Below are 20,240 nucleotides of genomic sequence, written 5' to 3'. Positions count from 1 at the left end.
GATTTTTAATCTGGCGGAGGGTTAGGGCAGGGACCCGCCCGTCATTAAATTTTAATTTAAAATGAATGGCGGGGGGGGGGTTAACATTAATAAAGGGTTTAGGTATTATATGCCGGCGGGAGGTAAAAAATTTGGGAAAGTGGGTTGTTGGGGTTCAGATTCATGAGGGTTAATGCGCAAAGATGTTTAATAAACACATTTGAACATTTCAGAATGAGGTTTAACTGCGAGGGGTAAATGGTAAGGGTTCTTAGTCCTAACCAGAGGTTAGACTAATCCCGGGGAAAGAACGCTGAGGGGTTGACTATAGTCCCAGATGGTCTAAAGTCTCCCATGATCACAATACTTAGCTATAGTGCTAAAGGGGGGGGGGGATATCTAATATATTTCTTGGGAATTTGCATCGAATGTTATAATAGTAGGGGAAGGGGAACACTTAGGGAATTAAATAATAAGGTTAGAAGTCAATATGAGGTGGAGATGTGAAAGAGGGACAGAGTACTAAGTTTAAGGAGTAAACTCAGATTTAGAAACAGATGAAAGTGAGAGATGATTTTACACAAGAAATGTGGCTTCTTTTCAAAAAAGAAGGTCACAACTTGTCATAAGATCCTGAAAAGAGAAATGGAAGGAGGGGCATTTAGGCAAATCCTAAAGCCTTCAAGGGGATATTAGTAAGAAACTTTGAAAGGGATGAGGGGAGTTAGACATGCTTCCCAATTTCTGCCATTGAACCACTGCTTTGCTACCTTTGCCACTGATGTGATGAGTCTACTTTGTAAAGGCATCATTGAAGATGACCTTATTTCTGCAACCCCAAGCTACCTACCCTTATATCTGCCAGGGGCTCAGTTTAAACTGTTGAGTCCCCAAGATTCTCTACCTATCTTCACATCTGCCAAGCTTAAGCTGTTTGGACAGACACATTCTTTATTCTAAGGCAAGCAATTTTACCTAGGGAAACCAAGCTTAGGCTGTTTGGCTTTCCCTTAACTGAGAAGTCTTTCAAAAATGGAACCTTTTCGGCTTGGAAAAGATGAACATTTTTGGCACTTCCACTGTCAATCATGAAATATGAAACCTGTTGCAACAGGAGGCTAACAGGTTATTTCAAAGGGTTTCTGTCATGTGCTAGCCACATATTATGTACGCCAAAAACGTACTTCAGGTTGGTTACTACATCTCTTTCATCCGATTCCTTCCACATTATTGGCCTACGGGTTACACTCACAATAGATTGATGAACGATGCCTTAATGCCTTCCTTCTGGCAGATCTTTCCCTATCAACTCCGACTCATTGCTCTGGGGCAAAGATCTAGAGTCCATTTGGCAGTACCTTGGGGTTTGCAGTCATTAGTGGCAGATCCTTCACTATCGACTGTGGGAAACCATCATTGTCTCCTGATAGATAGATTCTTACAGGTGTTTGACTCCAGCTCATCTATTCACACTTGTTAGATTGTACTGGCTACCTTGATGCTCATTATCATTATCGGTGAGTCGTCTCACGTTTTTTAACAGTATACATCAATGACCGGTAATCAAATGATTTCTCACATGGTTGACTTCAGATCATTTATTCCCATGGTGTATAAATGTACCACGTCGGTCAATGAAGACCTCAGGTTGTATCAACATTCATTGGTTCACTTGACAGTTGCTCATGTTGCTGCTAGTTGATACCACCCCACCTTATATGTTGCAGTCAGTCATGGCGACATTCTATATGCTGGCACCTGAGTTTGCAGTGTAGTACCATCCTATTCCATCATGTTCAGTTGGTACCTTTTGGGATCAGTCTTTGATATCAGTGATCTGTTGCATCTTTCAGCATCATTGACAGTCGCATATGAGATATTCAGACATGTACTTGTCTGATCATGATCGGATGATCCATTATGTATTTTCCAGTCATTTATACTTGTATACTTAGTGGATCCGCTTGTACTTGATATGCGGACATGCTTTAATTTTTCTGAGCATGGGTATGCCCGCCTCAGACAGTGTTTCTTTCTGATCTCCTTTTGTGGCTTGGCAGGCTGAACTCTGGTGAAGTCCTTCTCGGTTTTTGACAGATTTCCTTTCCATGTACTTTCTTAATACATTTCAGCCATCATGTACCCCTTCTAACCTCATATATTAGGGGGCATTTGTTATAGCTCCAAATCTCACTCTTATGGTTTGTGATGCTGCACTCATGGCCTAGGGCAACCCCTCCTTCCAGACCTGGTCCAAAAATTTAAAAAACAGTGTTTTATCCCTTATACGTGACATTTCCCTGAGTTAAATGCGTGTATACACGGGTAGGTGTATACCCAACCTGGGGCAGAGATCGCGGGTTTTACCTGCTAATCACTTGTTAGTGCCCGTGGCCCAACTGTTCCCAAGCAACTCCCAACTAAAAAACTACTTTGGGAGAAGTATAAAAAGGCTTCAATGGGAAGGCCTAAGGCCGGGGAGAGGAGAGAAGAGAGAGAGAGGTTATTATGCTGAGATTTCCCTAACCATGTCTGAAGATCCTTATGCCTCCTGCACTTCCCCCATTTGTACAGGAAACCCTTATTTCCTTGTGTGTTGATGTCCATCCACTACTTGTGATATCATGGAGTAAGTCGTGGAAGGAGTTTGTTAAAGGCTTGAGGCTGGACGAATCCGGAAGAAGGCTTTACTTGGAGCTTGCGAAAGGATGACTCAGGTGAAATTATTCCTTTTCTATACTTCATTTGTCTATAATAAAAGAAACACATGTCTTAGTTGTTGATATAAATCTTCTTCATGTTTATGATATTCATGTTAGAATTCATATGTGAATGGTTGTTTAAATTTCATAACTAACTACCTTTCTTTATAATATGAAGATGGTTTCTTTATAAGGTTTAGTCCATATACTGTTGTACTCTCCGGAATTGGTTGTTTTGCAAGTCAAAGGAGCAAAAGGAACTCCAAGAAGGGTTTGGACCCTAAAGGACCTTCTCAAACGTAGGAAATTAGGTATGCCCCTTACCATAGAATTTGATTATAATAGCATAATGGCTGTGTGAATGTGCATTTCTTTGTATAGACAACTTTCAGTCTGCTAGGGTTTCAACCCAAAAGCCCCAGGGGAACATTTCCCTTAATAGCAGGTGGATTGATGCTCAAGATGACTTGATTTTCGGCAGTAGCAGGTACTTGAGAACATCACAAGATGTTGAGAAGTAGCGGGGAAAAAATATTACATATGAGAAGATAAAATTACATAGAAAATGGAGATGAAAACAAAATACTCTGTTTTCACCTCAAAACAAGTTTTGAGGTGAGAACTGCATTTGGCTCTCAAGTTGATAAATTGTCACTTTACCCGTTATTATTAGCCTCCTCATGTCCTTGTTGATCATTATTGGCATGTAATAACTGGATTTGACCATGATGGAACCCTAAAACCTAATGAGACCAAACCCTAAGGTTTAATGAAATAAACTGCAGAGTGAACGTGAATCATGACTGAAATATATGAAAGAGGATCAACAAGTACAGTTTATGAGGGAAAAACTGAAGTAAACCCTACCATCAGTGAATCCATGACCTGATGGAATGAAAACTCATCAGTATGGGACTCCTATAATGAAATGCAAAAGAGCAGATTTTGATCAGTCATGGCAATGTGAAGACACTGACACTAACATTCGCTCCAAGGGGGGTGGCGGCTCCTTGGAGGTGCCAAGAAAACTGTAGACCTAGTAGCCTTATCCATTGCGCAACAGAGTCAAAACTCTTCAAAAATTGAAAACCGACACTATCCAAACTGAAATCGACTCACAACTCAAACTGTCATTAGAAACTCAACTAGAACCAACAAACCTTACACATATCATTCAAAATTTATAGCCTTCACCTTGGGCCCCAAGATGAAATGACTGTGTACCTTGAAATCTTGCAATGAAATGGAAAATGGTATGTACAATGATCATATCATGATTTCAAAAATCACCTCATAAGTAGTAGTGCTTCAGGAGCCTACCATTTACTGGCCTTCCTTTTGGATCAGTTTGTATTAGCACATCCTTTACTACTGCATTGGGGATGTATGCTATGATGTGTGAGTGCAGAATATACCCTATGAAATCCTTCAACAATTTGACAAGAGCAAGAGACTGTTTTTCAATTATATTGTACTGCAAAGCAGCATCTCTAATGGTTCTGTTGAAAAAGGCAATGGGCTTCTCTAGTTGATCTCTCTTTTGCATCAATACTGTATCCAAGTTATGCTCAGATGAAAATGAAAATATGATAAAATCTTGAGTATAATCAAGAGTAATCGAGAACGAGGTTGTAGCTAAGGCATACTTTACTAGATTGAATGACTTCATGGCATCCTCCATCCATTTTACCATGCTGTCCTTTTTCAACATGTTAGTTATTTCTCTTAAATGCTTAGCTAGATTTGGTATGAATCCGTGTAAGAAATTCATCTTACCATTAAAAGCTTGTATCTCCTTCTTGTTTCGAGGAAAATCTATTTGCTGAATTGCCTCCACCCTTGAAGGATCAATGCGAATGCCTTCCTTTGAGATATATGACCAAGCAAATTTCCTTCATCCATGGCGAAGAGACTTTTCTTTGGAATAATAGATATCCCAAACTTCCTACATCTCTAAAACTCAATCTTTAAATGGTGTAGACGCTCATCATCGGACCTTGAAAACACTGTCAAATCATCTAAATATACAACCCGAAATACATACTTTTCATTAGCGAAAGCGATGTCCATTTCATGATGAAATGTGGCTCCATCATTCTTCAAACCAAATGGCATTTTAGAATAATGAAAAGTTCCCCAAGGTGTGGTAAATGAAGTTTTGTATTTATCATTTTCATGGACCAGAATCTGATTATAACCTGAATATCCATCGAGTAGTGACATGCGCGATGCTCCAACCACTCTCTTTAGGATATGATCCATCTTCAGAAGTGGGTAATTGTCCCTCAAAGATACCTTGTTAAGGTTCCAGAAATCGATACACAATGTTATTTCTCTGGTCTTCTTTTATGAAACTAGCTCAAGAAAAGATAGAAAAGATAGATCAATGCCTTAGAATTCAACATCTTTGAGGGGGCAACCTCCTTTACATTAAATAAATGAACAGTTATTGGATGATTCAAATGACAAAACCTCCTTTCTATATATATGAGTCTAAGGAGTCACAATATAATCCAGCCGACCTAACAATAATAATATAAAGCCACAAAAATAATAATAGAGTGATCCTATGGGGCACAGTAATAATAATATGGGGGCAATAGGGGCACAACAATATTAATAAGGGGTATAACTACAATAGTAATGGGGTAATCACTAGTATTATAGGGACCCAACATGCCCCTCGCCTTCCAAAAAGTGTTGTCCTCAACGCTTGAGTAGTTCTGGATACTTTTGCATAAAATTCTCATCCTCCCATGTGGAATCTTCAGTGGATAAGTTCTTCCACTTAATAAGATACTATGAAATTAATCAATTTCATAGCTGTTGAGTTCTTGTTTCTATGACTACTTCCGGTTCCAATATAATTTTTCCTTCGTCATCAAGTTCTGACAATATTGTTTGAACTAGGAGCTTGTCGCCTATAACCTTCTTTAAACATGAAACATGGAAAACTAGGTGTAATGGAGAAGCTGCAGGAAGCTCCAATTTGTATGCCATAGTACCAATATTTTGCAACACCTTGTATGGACCATAATACTTTGGTGATAATTTATTATCCTTCTTAGCTTGCTGAGGGACATTTTCTTATATGGTTGTAGCCATAGGAATACCCAATCACCTACATCAAAACTTCTTTCACTGCGACGTTGATCTGCCTGTTGTTTCATTTTATTCTGTGCCAACACAAGGTTATCCTTTAAGAGTTGGAGGACTTGTTGTTGATGTTCGATGTGATGTTCCACTGCCTGAACCTTAGAATTTTATCTTAAATATGATGTGATGGATGGTGGTTGATACCCATAAAGTGCCATAAATGGGGTAATTTTTGTTGTTGTATGGAAGGAAGTGTTATACCACCATTCAACCAGAGGCAACGATTTGACCCATTGTGTCTGTTTATCAGATACAAAGCAACGAAGATATCCTTCCAAACATTTGTTTACTATCTCAGTTTTCCCATAAGATTGAGGATGATAAGATGAGCTATGAGCTAACTAAGTACCAAGACAAGAAAATAATTCTGTCCAAAAATTTCCAGTGAAAATGGGATCTCTGTCACTTACAATAATCTTTGGGTTTCCATGTAGCTTTTGAATTGTTTCCATAAATGTAGTAGAAACTGTACTGGCTTTAAATGGATGTGATAATGCACAAAAGTGTGCATACTTGGTAAGTCTGTCAACTACCACCATGATGACACTCTTTTCCTCAGACTTGGGTAAACCTGTGATAAAATCCATTGAAACCTCCTCCCAACGTTGGCTTGGAATGGATAAAGGTTGTAATAGACCCAGTGCCTTAATTGTTTCAACTTTATTTTGTTGGAAAACCAAACATTCCGCCACAAACTTTTGAATATTTGATTTAAAGCCATCCCAAAAAAATTCCTTCTTAACCCTGTGGTAAGTTTTTAAAAATCCTGAGTGCCCTCCTAAGGGAGAAGTATGAAATTCCATAAGAATCTTTTGTTTTAGCTGGGAATTGTTACAGAGGTATAAGCGATCTTTGTACCATAATGAATCATTTTGCTAGCTAAATGTATTAGATGTATTGGAATTTTTTTGTAGCTTTCGAATAAGTGCCCACACTTCTTCATCATTCTTCCATTCCTCCCTTGCTTCGTTTATCCAATCTGGTTGGATAATAGAAATGGCGCACAACAATGCTTCCACATCCTCATCCTTTATTGAGAGTGCATCTGCCACCACATTTTGCTTCCCTTTTTTGTAGATGATTTCAAAGTCATAACCGAACATCTTTGTGACCCACTTTTGTTGCTCTTTAGAGGATAATCTTTGTTCTAAAAAGTATTTAAGGCTATCATGATCCATTTTTACCTTGAAGTGTCTTCCCATTAGGTAGGGTCGCAATTTCTTAAGTGCATGGAGTATTGCCAACATTTCCTTCTCATAAATAGCTTTTCTTAAAAACTTTCCCTTGATTGGACGACTTTCAAAAGCAATGGGTCTTTCATCTTGCATTAGAATAGCACCAATTCCATTTCCTGAAGCATCACATTCCACAATAAAGGTTTTTGTGAAGTCCGGTGTAGCTAAGACTGGTGCTTGGCACATTGCCTCTTTAAGATGTTCAAAGGCCTTTGTTGCTTCCGGAGTCCATTAAAATGCATCTTTCTTCAATAATGTTGTTAAAGGTGCTGCTATTCTCCCATAATTCTTAAAAAACTTGCGATAATACCCTATCAACCCAAGAAATCCTCGCAGATGCTTTATGGATGTGGGGATTTTCCATTCCTTAATGGCTTTAATTTTGCTAGGGTCTACCTTAACTCCTTCATGAGATACAATATGACCCAAATATTCCACCTCCTAGACTCCAAAGAAACATTTGGATCTTTTTGCATATAATTGTTTCTCCTCCAATAGTTGTAGCACCCTGTCAACATGTTCAACATGATCCTTTGAAGACTTGCTGTAGATTAGTATATCATCAAAGAATACTAACACAAATTTTCTAAGGAATGGTTTGAAAATTGAATTCATCAAACCTTGAAATGTTGAAGGTGCATTGGTAAGGCCAAAAGGCATGACCAAAAATTCATAATGACCCTCATGAGTTCTAAATGTTGTTTTTCGAATTTCTTCAATCTTCATTCTGATCTGATGATATCCTGAATGAAGATCCAACTTGGTGAAGTAAATTGATCCATGCAATTCATCCAGTAATTCATCAATGAAAAGAATGGGGAACTTATCTTTAATGGTGAGCTTGTTGAGCTCCCTATAATCCAGACACATGCGCCATGATCCATCCTTCTTGTGCACCAATACTACTGAAGCAGAGAAAGAACTTTGACTCGGTTGAATTATACCAGCCTCTAGCATTTCTGCAACCATACGTTCAATTTCACTCTTTTGGACATAGGGATATCTGTACGGCCTGATGTTTGGAGGAACACTTCCTGGAATTAGATGAATAGCATGATCATGATCACGCATAGGTGGGAGAACTTTGGGAGTCTCAAATACCTTGGAATGATTGTCTAGGACTTTTTGGAGATCTGGAGAGATAGATGATTCCGATGTGGAAACATCTAGCGAACATAATTGTGCAATTACACCTCTTTGCTCCTTTTTTAGAAGCTTTGTCATACCATTAGAGCTGATTATCTTTCCTGGTTTCCCTGCAATACCCCTTAATTTAACTTCCTTTCCTTCCGTAGAAAATTTGATGAAAAGTTCTTGAAAATTAAAAGATATTGTACCCAAGGATTGTAGCCATTGGACTCTTAGTACAACATCAACACCTCCCATTGGAATGGAAAGCATTGGGCTAGTCAATACATATTCTCCCATGGATAGCTTGATATTATGGCACTTTCTAGAGCAATTTATTGCTCCTCCATTTGCAATCATCACTTGACACTCTGGTGCTGGATATAGGAAGCAATTCAATTCTTTTGCTACCCTACAATGAATAAAATTGTGGGTTCTTCTTGAATCAATCAACACTATTACCTTTTTCTCCTTGATTTATCCTTCTATCTTGATGGTTTGAGGAGTGGTAATTCTAGCCAATGAATTACAAGATATGGTCAGATTTATTTCTTCTTCATCTAGGCTTTGTTCCTGGAGTATATCCTCTTCTTTTGACCTTTCTTGCTCCTTTTCTTCTTCCTCTTCACAATCTATGTAGAATAATTTCTTCTCATCACACTTATGACCTTTAGTGTATTTGCTATCACAACTTTAACAAATCCCTTTTGCTCTTTTTTCTTCCAATTGTTGTGGTGTCAACCTTATAGGTTTTGCAAGACTAGGGGCAACAACACTTCCGTCTTTATAGTTGTGAGTGGTATGCTTCCTAGTTGCCATAATTTTGCTTTCCATTTTTCTTGCTAACCTGAATGCCTTCTCTAACGAATCAGGTTCCCAAAGGCGAACATCATGTTGGATATTATCCTTTAAAGACCCTATGAACACATCAATCCTATGCTCCTATGGAATATCTTTTACCCTTATGTTGAATTTTTGGAACTCCTCAATGTGCTCCATTATTGAACCCTTTTGTTTGAGACTTATCAATTGGCTAAAAAAAGTGTTGCTTTCTGTATCCTCATAATGTGCTATCAATTCTTCTATAAAAATTGCCCAAGTGATAAATTTTTTACGAGAGCAAAGCCATTGATACCATACAAACTGATTTGGTTCCAAATATAAAGTTGCCATACGTACCTTTTGTGTGTTTTTCACATTATTGAGATTGAAGAACTTCTCCATCTGTAATATCCATGTGGTAGGATCCTTGCCATCAAACTTCCTCATATCGATTTTTGGAATATGGTGAGTCTTCAATCCAACATTAGATTCTATGGAATCATGATTAACATTTCTTTTGTTCTCATCACGAGTTTCCTTTAGTACCCTTTCACCCTTATTGACCATTTCTTGTAGCAACTTATTCATATTTATCTTCAATTCTTCCATCTTATTATCCATGCCATCAATTTTAGCTTCTACGCCTTTCTTTAAACCATCCATCTTAGATTCGGTTGCTTTTTGTGCAAGTGACACTTGTTGCACTTGTTCTTGTAATTTTGATATATCATATAGCATTTCTTCTTCTTCTTCATGAGTCATGCTAGAGCTTCCAAGTTCCTTACTACGTGTTTGCATTTTCTTTCCTCGGGGTATCAGTTACCACTAATAATGCTCTATTATGCCCTTTTAATTCCTTCAAAATAAATTTTCAAACCAAGATTAAGCAAAAATTTAAGAAAATCTACACACCTTTTTTTCACTTTGTAGGAGCTCGATATTGCCTCTGATGTATCTCTATACTTTCCAATCATCTAGTTCTAAATTTTTGGCTTGCAGTAGCCCTTTGTGTCTGTTAGCCTCCTGCTGCAGCAGGTTAATCATCTTTCATGATCGACATTTTTACATGCCAAATATGTCATACTATGCATGTTGCAATGCTCCATATTTGCTACAGATGGCCAGAGAAGTATCCATGAGAGTGTGCTAGTCTAAATGCCACTGTTGTGTTCCAATTTTGATGAGTAATCCATTTTGATCAGTTTTCAAGTATAGGGAGGTCCAAATAGCTTAATCTTGGCCTCCCTAGGTTTCAGTTTCCTGTTGTAGAATATAGAGAATGAACATCTGTCCAAACAGCTTAATCTTGGCAGATTTGTAGATAGGTAGAGAAACAAGGGTGCTCAACAGCTTAATCTGAGCCCCTGGCTGAAATAAGTGTAGAAGTAGATAGGAGCACAAGCAACAAGAAAGAATGAAAAGTTGGGTATGCTAGTTCAAGTTCACCCAAACCAAAAAGAAGAGAAAATTCTAGGTGAATAGGCCGGGTAAGTAGCTTTGTGGTTGCAAAATCATGGCTTGTGATCCATTTCATATTGTCAAGTGTTATATCTATCATATCACAAGTTGAAGGTGATTTTTCAGTTGGAAGACTTCAAGAAATGCATGTCTAACTTTCCCCTTCCTCCTCTGTCCCCAAGTCACTCACTAACTTCCCCTAAAGAGGTCAAGATCTGCTTGATACCTCTTAGATTCATCATTCTCCATATCATCTACCTTGATGAAGATCTGCTTCACTAAAGGAATGTTCACACTTCTTCTATCAGTCATTTTCCCCCATTGATAGCCTAAGAATTCATTCTTATTGCTTTTTCTCATCATTAACTACTAACTTTATTATGTAACTCCCTATCTATTTCCCCTTCCCCTACTAAAACTATGTATATAACTCCCCTGTATACTTATCCCTTCCCCTTGGTTGAAAAATAACCATATATATCCTTGGGAATTGCTAAGTTTATCTGAAACTCAGCAAGAACCCTCACTGACCCCTCTAACCATCTTCCAAATGCAAAAGGACTCATTCCTTTGCATAGTTTACCTTCATATGTATAAAAATCATCCCTTTGGCCTTGGCTTGCCTTTATAAGGCATGAAACCCTCTTTGGCGACTAAACCCCTCTCAAAACCACATCACTTCCCCCCTAAGTGCCTTTGGACTCCTTCCAAGGCATAAGAATGCAAAAACCATGAAAAACCTTCAAAAAAGGATAAAATCCTCCCTTTTTTGGCTATCAGACCCCTTCCAATGCCTTAGAATCCATGTCAAACTATAAAGGAACCCTTCCGATTTCCCAAAAGGCTTGGCAATTCACAAAAACATGGGTTCGATATAATAAAATTTCATTTGGACCCCCTCCGATGCGATATCGCTATCGGGAGGGGGCAATCATATGTTTAAAACATCATATATAACCCCTCCGAATTCATTTGCATTGCCTTTTCATAAAAAAATGTGCTCTGATGAGAATAAAGATCTGTTTGATCTCCCTCCGATGCGATATTGCTATCGGGAGAGGGAAGTGGCATATATAAGCGAAAATGGCTAAGTCTCAAGGCATGGGGCATAGCGCCGATGGGCCGGACCTGAAAACATATAAAGTGGACCAGTAATAGTATATCGGGTTCGCGCAATTCGGCGATCACATATATGTCAACCCTCTGTCCCGCCGATGGGCCGGACCCGAAATAAAATAAAGAGGGCCTGTATAACTTATCGAGTCCGATGGGTTTCGGCGTTTTTATGTGGCAGTCCCATGACCCCGCCGATAGCGAATTGCCGAGTTAATCTCAGCCGCCCATTCAGGCCCAGAGATCAACGACCCATATTTAATCGCATCACTCCTATATGGCTCCGACCAGCGGAGCCAAAAAGTAATAAAGCGCGGCATAAAGGCATATCGGGTCCGAAACGGTCCGCACTGTGTGCTCCTATATCCCGGAGCCAAAAAATATTAAAGGGCAGTTTTAAAGGATTTCGGGTCCGCATATTGATTTTGTTAAAACCCGCCGATATGAAATCGCCGACGGACTGGACCCGATCTCCATAAAGGAAGGGCATATAAGCATTTCAGGTCCGCGGCATTTCGGAGGTTTTATGTGTTGGGACCAATGGTCCGCCCCGATGCGAGTTAGCACCAGCTGTTGGATCTGCCTTCACGCGATCCAATGGCCAGGATTTAATCTCCGCTACAGTGCCGCTCCCGCCTATGTTTTTCACGAATTTTACATAGAAATTGGTCTTTTTCTGTGTAAAAGAAAAGGCGGCATTCGTTCATATTTTCACATATATGCCCGTGCCCAGCTCCCGATAAGGGAATTCATGCATCCCTAAGCTTTCTGAGATCGCTCCAAGGCCCAGTTTTGCTTCAGATAGCCAGTTTCGGCCTCGGCACAATCGGCAACACTTTTTCCTCCTGTTTGCACCATTTTTTAAAGTTTAATGCTATTTTTGATTGGCCAAGCACCGATTGCACCCAAAGGCCACAGAGGACCTTAGCAGCATTTATTTTTGCATTAAAAGGCAGAAGGGGGCAATGGGACAGTTTAAAGAGTATCAGCGGTGAGAAAAGGCCCAGATTCAGTGCCAAAGTGTATCAGGATGCGACAAAGAGTATTAGTCCAGTTTTTCAAAGCAGATGAAAGCAAAGCAAGCCCAGCAAAGTCAACAAAGCATCATTCAACCATTAAGGCTCACCAACACTTCTTTTGTTGCTTTAAAGCCACCTAAGGGCATAGACGAAGGCTTTCAAGGCAGAGTTATTGTAGAGACATTGTTCCCAGTCATATTTTTGGAGCAGCACTGCTTCCTTAAATGCATAGTTATCACACAGAGGACAGCGCGTGGCTCAAGGCACTCTTTCAGTCCATTTTTGAAGCTGCAGGACCCTGTGCAGCCCTAAAGAGCCATTTTGATGAGGCTGCTACCTTATGTGCAGTTGTTTTAGATATTTTATTGCATTTATTTCCAGCACAACTTAGCATTAGAAGCAGTTATTGCACAGATCTCTTTTGAATCTGTTTTGATAGATGTTTTGAGATATTTTCTCCCTTGACACATGTTCAAGGGATGTTTGTGAATATTTTCTATTTAAACCACCCTCTGCACTGTTTTAAGGGTTGGTTGGTCGATAACTTCCTCTAGACTTGCATTGTATTTTCTGAGAGTCTCTTTAATCAAAGATCGCTGGAATGTTTGGGAGATGAACTGTCTGTTGTGTTTTAATGACTGAAGAATGACTATGGAATCCTAACGCTTCTACATAGCCCAATAAGTGTTTCTTATCTCTGTTTACAGTTTATATGTGTTTATGCCATCATTGTTTCACTATCTAAATAGCATAAAGAAGGAATAGTTCAGACCTCACTTAGTTGTATTCTATTCTCAATTTCTATGATTTATCTATGTTTTCCTCTGAATTAGTCCTGAATATGAATACAGATTTGCTCATATTTACGCTAGTTCCTTCATATATGAATGTTGTTTAGGAATCCTTGACTGCTCCTATATCGATGTTCATTCACCTTCCCTCTGTTAGCATAATGAGAGCTACTGAGTTACCTTTCATTCATTTACCTTCATTCCATCCTTATTCCAACTTGATATTGTTTTATGTGTAGCCATCCTGCTCTGTATTTCTCTTGTGACCAAGAAAACGCAACAGCAAGCCTAATCCACGACTCCATGCCCAATGGTTTGAATTTCTCACACTATGCATCCCAACTCTGTTTGAAAGAATCCTCCATCCCACCAAAATCAAAACAAAACCCAAGAAAATCATAACTAGCCTAAAATCAACCCAAAACAAAGCTAAATGATAAAGAGAGAGCCCTCTCTGATTGCAGGTAGGCTAGGACCTGCAGTCCAAAGATTGGTTTGTGGTTACCTCGGCCGTATCCTTTAAGGATCTTTAAGGACAACCTGAGTGATAACAGTGTCCTATTTCCAATTCCACAAGTCTGACCTGAATTGGTTTCTCCAAGGAAGAGTTATGTGAAATCTCCCACAGTGACTTGATTATAGACTAGTTCAGTAAAGCGAACTTGTACGACGTGCCACGAGTCACTGTTTCGACCTTTGGATCTGAAAAATGTATACAAGAAACTACAGTCCGTCCTTTTTCTGTACCTTCTTACGAAATTTCAATTCGATCCCCAAGAAGAAAGTTATGACGATTTTCCCCACGTCACCTGTTTGGAATGTAATTCAGGAGTCTGCAAAAAGACCAACTTCCTCAGATCATATCTCCGCAAATATAGCACGAAAATCTTTGAAATTTGGACTTGAGGTTCAGTGTGATTTCTTCTCAAATGATTTTTTTTTTCAACTTCTGAAACGTCGCAGAAAAAAGTTATAGCGAAAATGCCATGATGACCTGTTTGGAGCAGCAAAACCCTAGAATCCAAAGCTCTGATACCAAATGTTATGAAACCAGCTCAAGGAAAGATAGAAAAGATAGATCAACACCTTAGAATTCAACCTCTTCGAGGGGGAACCTCCTTTACATTACATAAATGAACAATTCTTGGATGATTCAAATGACAAAACCTCCTTTCTATATATAGGAGTCTAAGGAGTCACAATATAATCCAGCCGACCTAACAATAATAATATAAAGCCACAAAAATAACAATAGAGGGATTCTATGGGGCACAGTAATAACAATATGGGTGCAATATGGACACAACAATATTAATAAGGGGTATAACTACAATAGTAATGGGGTAATCACTAGTATTATAGGGACCCAACATCTTCTTTCGTACCAGAACCAGATTTGAAATCCAATTAGCAAATCTGATTGGGACAATTATACCAACTTTCAATAATTGTTTACCTCTTTTTCAATGGAAGATAGCAACTTGGGGTTGATTCTTCTCAACTTCCGTCTGAACGGCTTCTTATTTGGCTCGATGGGAATTGTTTGCTGAATTATATCTTTGTCATACACCTTTAGATTTGAATAATCCCAAGCAAACACATTAGAAAATTCAGATAACAATCTAACATATTTAGTCTTTACCTCGGGAGACAATGCTTTGGACAATTTCAAACACTTGGGTTTCTTTGTTGTTCCAAGATTGACATCCTCAACACCTTTATCTGTAGGTACCAAGCTCGGATTTCTAGCCACATCATATTGATCAAAAAGTTCTTCTAAAGGTATGAGACCTTTAGGAATAATGTTATCTTTCTGCTGCAATATCTCCATTTGGTTCACCTCAATCTTTGGTTCATCGGTATCATAGTCATCATCTGTGGAAGCATCCTTGTAATTTCCTTCATTGTGCAAAAAGGTATTGATTTCATTATCATCCCAAAACACTTGCCAATACCTTAAATTGTCTAAAACAGCAGGTTGGTGTTTGACATGAATTTCAATCTTGTTGCTGGAGTTCATTGGGATCTTCAAATTACTTGCAGTAGTGGCGAGTGAATCTGCGATAATATTCTGAGTCCGAGGTGCAGCTGTCAAAGTATAATTAGGAAACATTTGCAAGATGTCTAGGACTGCATTTCTGTAGGCTCTCATCCACAGGTGCTTTGCTTGATACTCTCCCGTTACCTATTTGATTACCAATTCCGAATCTCCATAGACCAAAATCCTCTTTGCATTTAACTTCTTCAAAATTTTCAGACCTGCAATCAAAGCTTCATACTTTGCTTCATCGTTAGAGTAGTCAAAAACCAGTTTGTAAGAACATACTCTAACATTACTAGGAACCTTGTTAGGCTGGAAAGCAGGGCTCCAAATCAAAATCCCTATGCCATCACCATCCTTACCCACGGCTTCATCAAAATCCATGCTCCAAAGACCTACCTCCTCTTCTAGATGCTAAAATTTTGTTTCCTTCTCTTCCTTACCTTGACTGATCTCTTCATTTTTCTACTGTTCACTGTCTTTTTGCTGCTGTCGGTACATGGACTACTTAAAAGAACTTGCTATTTTTTGTGTTTCTTGATCAAGGGCTACTCTAAAATTTTTGAAATCTCTGGAACATCTTCTACTTCAACTAACTGACTATCAACATCCTTCAAACCATTATCTGAATATAGTAAAAATGATTCTAAATCTATATGTGCAACATTTATTGGATGATTGAGTGGTTTCTCCTTGCTAGTAATCATGTATTTCATTTTCTTCTCCCTGTATAGTTTTCTCAATTGGCTAAACACGGGAATGGTAGCATAAGAGAAATCAAATTGTAAAGTTCCTTTAATTTTTGCACCCCATGATCTGGACAAAGGCATACCAAAACATGGTGGAATGTCAGCAACAACCACATCCATCAGAACATTCTTGGCTGCGATTTGGTCTAAAGATACCACCAAGTCGTTGATAAGACCAATACAATGGACACTACCGAAATCAAAAGAGTATGGGTCATGATATTTTCGAGTAATGTTAAGGCCCACTTTCTCCATAATGGCTTTTGGCACCAAATTATGGGAAGCTCCAGAGTTGAACATGGCATTATGGAGAACATACTCGTGTAGTCTAAGGCTTATATAAAATGGAGGAACTTCACTATCCTCATACTGACCTTCTAAGGCAGGGCCAAAAATGAGCTTAGGGTGGTCATATTCTACATTAACCATATCAGATAAAGGATCTATATGCAAAATTTTGGACACTTGGTGTTTATAGCTGCTGTGCTTAATCAACTCAGTCAAAGGAATTGAAACTTTTAATTTAGCAATTTCATTTTCTAAACTAAAAGTTGAAACTTTCTCTACCTCTTAGATTGGAAGGTCCTTCTTTTCTACTCTTTCTTTTGTTGCACTTTGTTGATTACTCTTCTTGTTTGCAACGCTATTTGCTGATGGTCCTTTGTTGGAAGTCAAATTAGCAAGCTCTTTCCCTTTCTTCTGAATGTTTGTGGAGTCATTTTTGGATTGTGCTTCATTTCTCTTTTGAATTGGATTCACTGGTACATCTCTACTTCACAATGAATATTGTTTCTATTGTGCTGTCAATGCATTCATATATCCTTGTTGATAATCATTTGATTCATCCTCCAAAACTGCCTCATTTGATAGTATGTAATCTTCATCTCTTTGGGTATCTGGAACCTCCAAATATTCTTCGTCTTCCGTCAGAAAAATGGGCAAACCATCAGCAATGAAGAAATGATTTGCCTCAACCATTGGATCATCATCATCTTCATCCTCTATTCCATGCACATAGTTTTGTTTCAAAGGAGTTCTGACCTATTGTTGTTGTGTTGTCTGATCTTGTGCCTTTTGATCCCTTTGTTTAATCCTGAATTGGGGCTGCTGCTATCCTCTGAAGTTTGGATTCCTGATTGGTGTTTCGGGTTTATCTGCAACTGTCAACCGATCAAACATCTTGTCAATTTTCCTTAGCAAATTATCTGTCTTAACATCTGAGGCAGATGCTTCTTCCTTTATAGTCACCCTCTTTTCAGATTTCATCCTTACTCTTTTGGCTAGAAAATTTGCTTCTACACTTACAACATTCTTCTACATATCTTCAAGTGTGGTAGGATCTCTTTCTCGTAACTGATATGCCATATCAGCATCAAAACCATCTGGAAATTGGAGCAATGCTAACCCCATCGGTGGTTTAATGTCAGCCGGAATAGCATTATAAACTGAATTGAACCTCACACAATAATCTTGCACACTTTCACCTACATTCCTTTTAATATTTTCATACTCAGATAAAATTTGGACTCGGTTCATCTTTACCTCCTATTGGTCTGGGAATTATCTATGCAGAACCAACAAAGTGTTGATAGAGGCTACTGGTAAATCTTGGAACCATTTTCAAACCTCGCCTCCAAAATATTGCAGAAATAACCTCATAGTCACATTTTCTACATCTACCTCATGAAGGTCGAAGAAGCTGTTCATTCTACGAACATGTTGCTACGCTGTAATACTTTGAGTGGCATCAAAAAGAGGTATCTTACTTTGGTAATCAACGAGCATATCATCCAGATTCTGAGGCAGAACGAGGGGTGCATATCAGGCGATGATGACTCAAGGTGGATTTGAAACAACGGTTGGACTACTTGGGTTTAATGGAGTGGTTGATGGAGGAGTAGGGGTGATAGGTTTTTGATCAGATATGATAGGTTGAAGGGGAAGGGTAGGTATAAAATGAGGTTGAGAATGAGGTTCTAAACTTGATGGAAATACTGATGAACTGAGAGTAGTGGATGCCAATTCTAAAAGCTCACAGATATTGGTAGCGATGATGGATGATTGAAGAGAATTTAAGATATATTCATCAATTGATCTATTTGCCATTTATTTTTTCAAGATTTGCAACAAATTCTGGATTTAGAACTATAGTATCAAGTGAATTTTCAGATTTGGTTTCAAACAAAGAAAGATCGAAATACTCGTCAAAAGGGAGATCTTCAATAATTAACCACTCACTGGGGCAAGAATTGGATCTGAAAATAGGTCTAGGGCTTATTCAAATTTCTTGTCTCATTATTCTCAGAATGAGATTGGGACTTTTAAACACAAGGGGAGGATTTGGATCAGGATTGGACATCGTGTACCTTCTCAAAGGCAGTGTGTTTAGATTTCAGAATTTTTATTTTTCTTTACAACTTTCTGTTTTAGCCTAGCAAATTCTAAAACTCATCATTCAAAGTTCAAGAATTTGATTGAAAGATATTACCGGGGTGATTAGTCTTTCTTCCCTAGTATGGTCGCCACTATGTTATCACCTAGATTGACCTCAAGCTGAACAAAGGCAATTCTAGGTTAGACACGAACCAAGCTTAACCTAGTAGATAGCCCTACCAGGCCGGGAGAGGGCTCTCTCCTTATGAATCTCAGTCGAGATGACTGGATCAAGAACAAGATTTTATGCTAGGTATAGTAGTTCAAGGGTTTTGATTGAATTTGTTGATGTTTTTTTCCAGATTAGGAGGAGCTGGGAAATTTTGAATCTGGGAAATTAAGGTAAAATCATAGGGAATTCTATGCGGAAAGGTAGGTATGATCTTCAACACCTTAAAGCTTTATGGGGTGAAATGCTAGACTGGTGAGGAGCTAAGAAGGTCTTGATCAAGTCAAGAATCCTTCCTAAATAGATGAAAACATAAAATACTGCTGTTTTCCCAAGGCAGAGCATTAAAACCTAATGTATTCCACCTATCTGAATTGAAAAAAACCAATTAGAAGAAATTACATGAAAGAGGCATACATAAATATCATGTGAAAAAATTGACAGAAGAAGAAACACATGCTAACGGCCATATGATAGGAATACCATTAAAATAGCTGCAACTTTATTAGCTTCCTGCCAAAACTGCTATAAAATGATAAGTGTTCAATACATGAGCATCTAGCTAAATCCAACCCTTGCAAATGAGAAAGAAAATAGATAATATAGACATTGCAATCCCTCATCCTAACCATCAGGGGTTGAAACCATGAGAAGAGGAGCTGTTTCAACCATTTCCAAACAAGGACTAGGAATATAGGTAGTCAAACAACTTGTGTCTAAAAGTAGGGAAACTGATTCATTTGCCTCAAAACCACCTCTAACTAATGAATCTACCCTCTAACACTATTTTATCATTACATTTACATGCCATGTCATCAATTACATCAGTGAAATCATCCATGAGGAGAGAGAAATAAAATTCACAATCAAAACAGGCGAATTTTGGTTTTTCTGAGCAAAATGGTCATAAGCGCAGTGCCACTGGTCCTAAGTGCAGTGCCACTTTCCACCTAATTTTGGAGGCCTTCCCCTTAGCCAAATTGAGCCCATGATAGCTCATTCAAAAGGTCTTCAAGTCTAGTTTCTCGAATGCCTAAATATTTTGAATTTGGAGGTCATTTGCCTATTTTATTTGATCACTTGCAGCTCCATGAGGACTTGTTTGTTACTCAAATGTTTGTTTTCTTGTTCCAAGTATTTGATGATGAACTTGGCTCTCTCTAATTTGTCTGCTAAAGCTTGTATTTGAGCTTCCCTTTCTTGTATGATGATGTCTTTGATAGTTTTTTCATCCTGAGCCTCCAAGTCAATGATGCCAAGTGCATGATGAGTATAGTGCTGTTGTGGCTCTTCATGCTCAATCAGGTCAAAATCTCTTTTCTCCTCATCACCAAGATCTTCCTCCTACACTTTTTCCTTGCCTTTGCTCAACTACTCAACCTGTACTTGTTTTTTGGATGTAGAAGGAAAAGCCCCTTCCATACCTTGTGGAGATAACATTTTCC

The sequence above is a fragment of the Pinus tabuliformis genome, chromosome 3_1 (assembly GCF_031772625.1).
Source record: "Pinus tabuliformis cultivar Carrire ecotype Pingquan chromosome 3_1, CPIR1, whole genome shotgun sequence".
NCBI lineage: Eukaryota > Viridiplantae > Streptophyta > Pinopsida > Pinales > Pinaceae > Pinus > Pinus tabuliformis.
Note: the sequence above shows the minus strand (reverse complement) of the source record.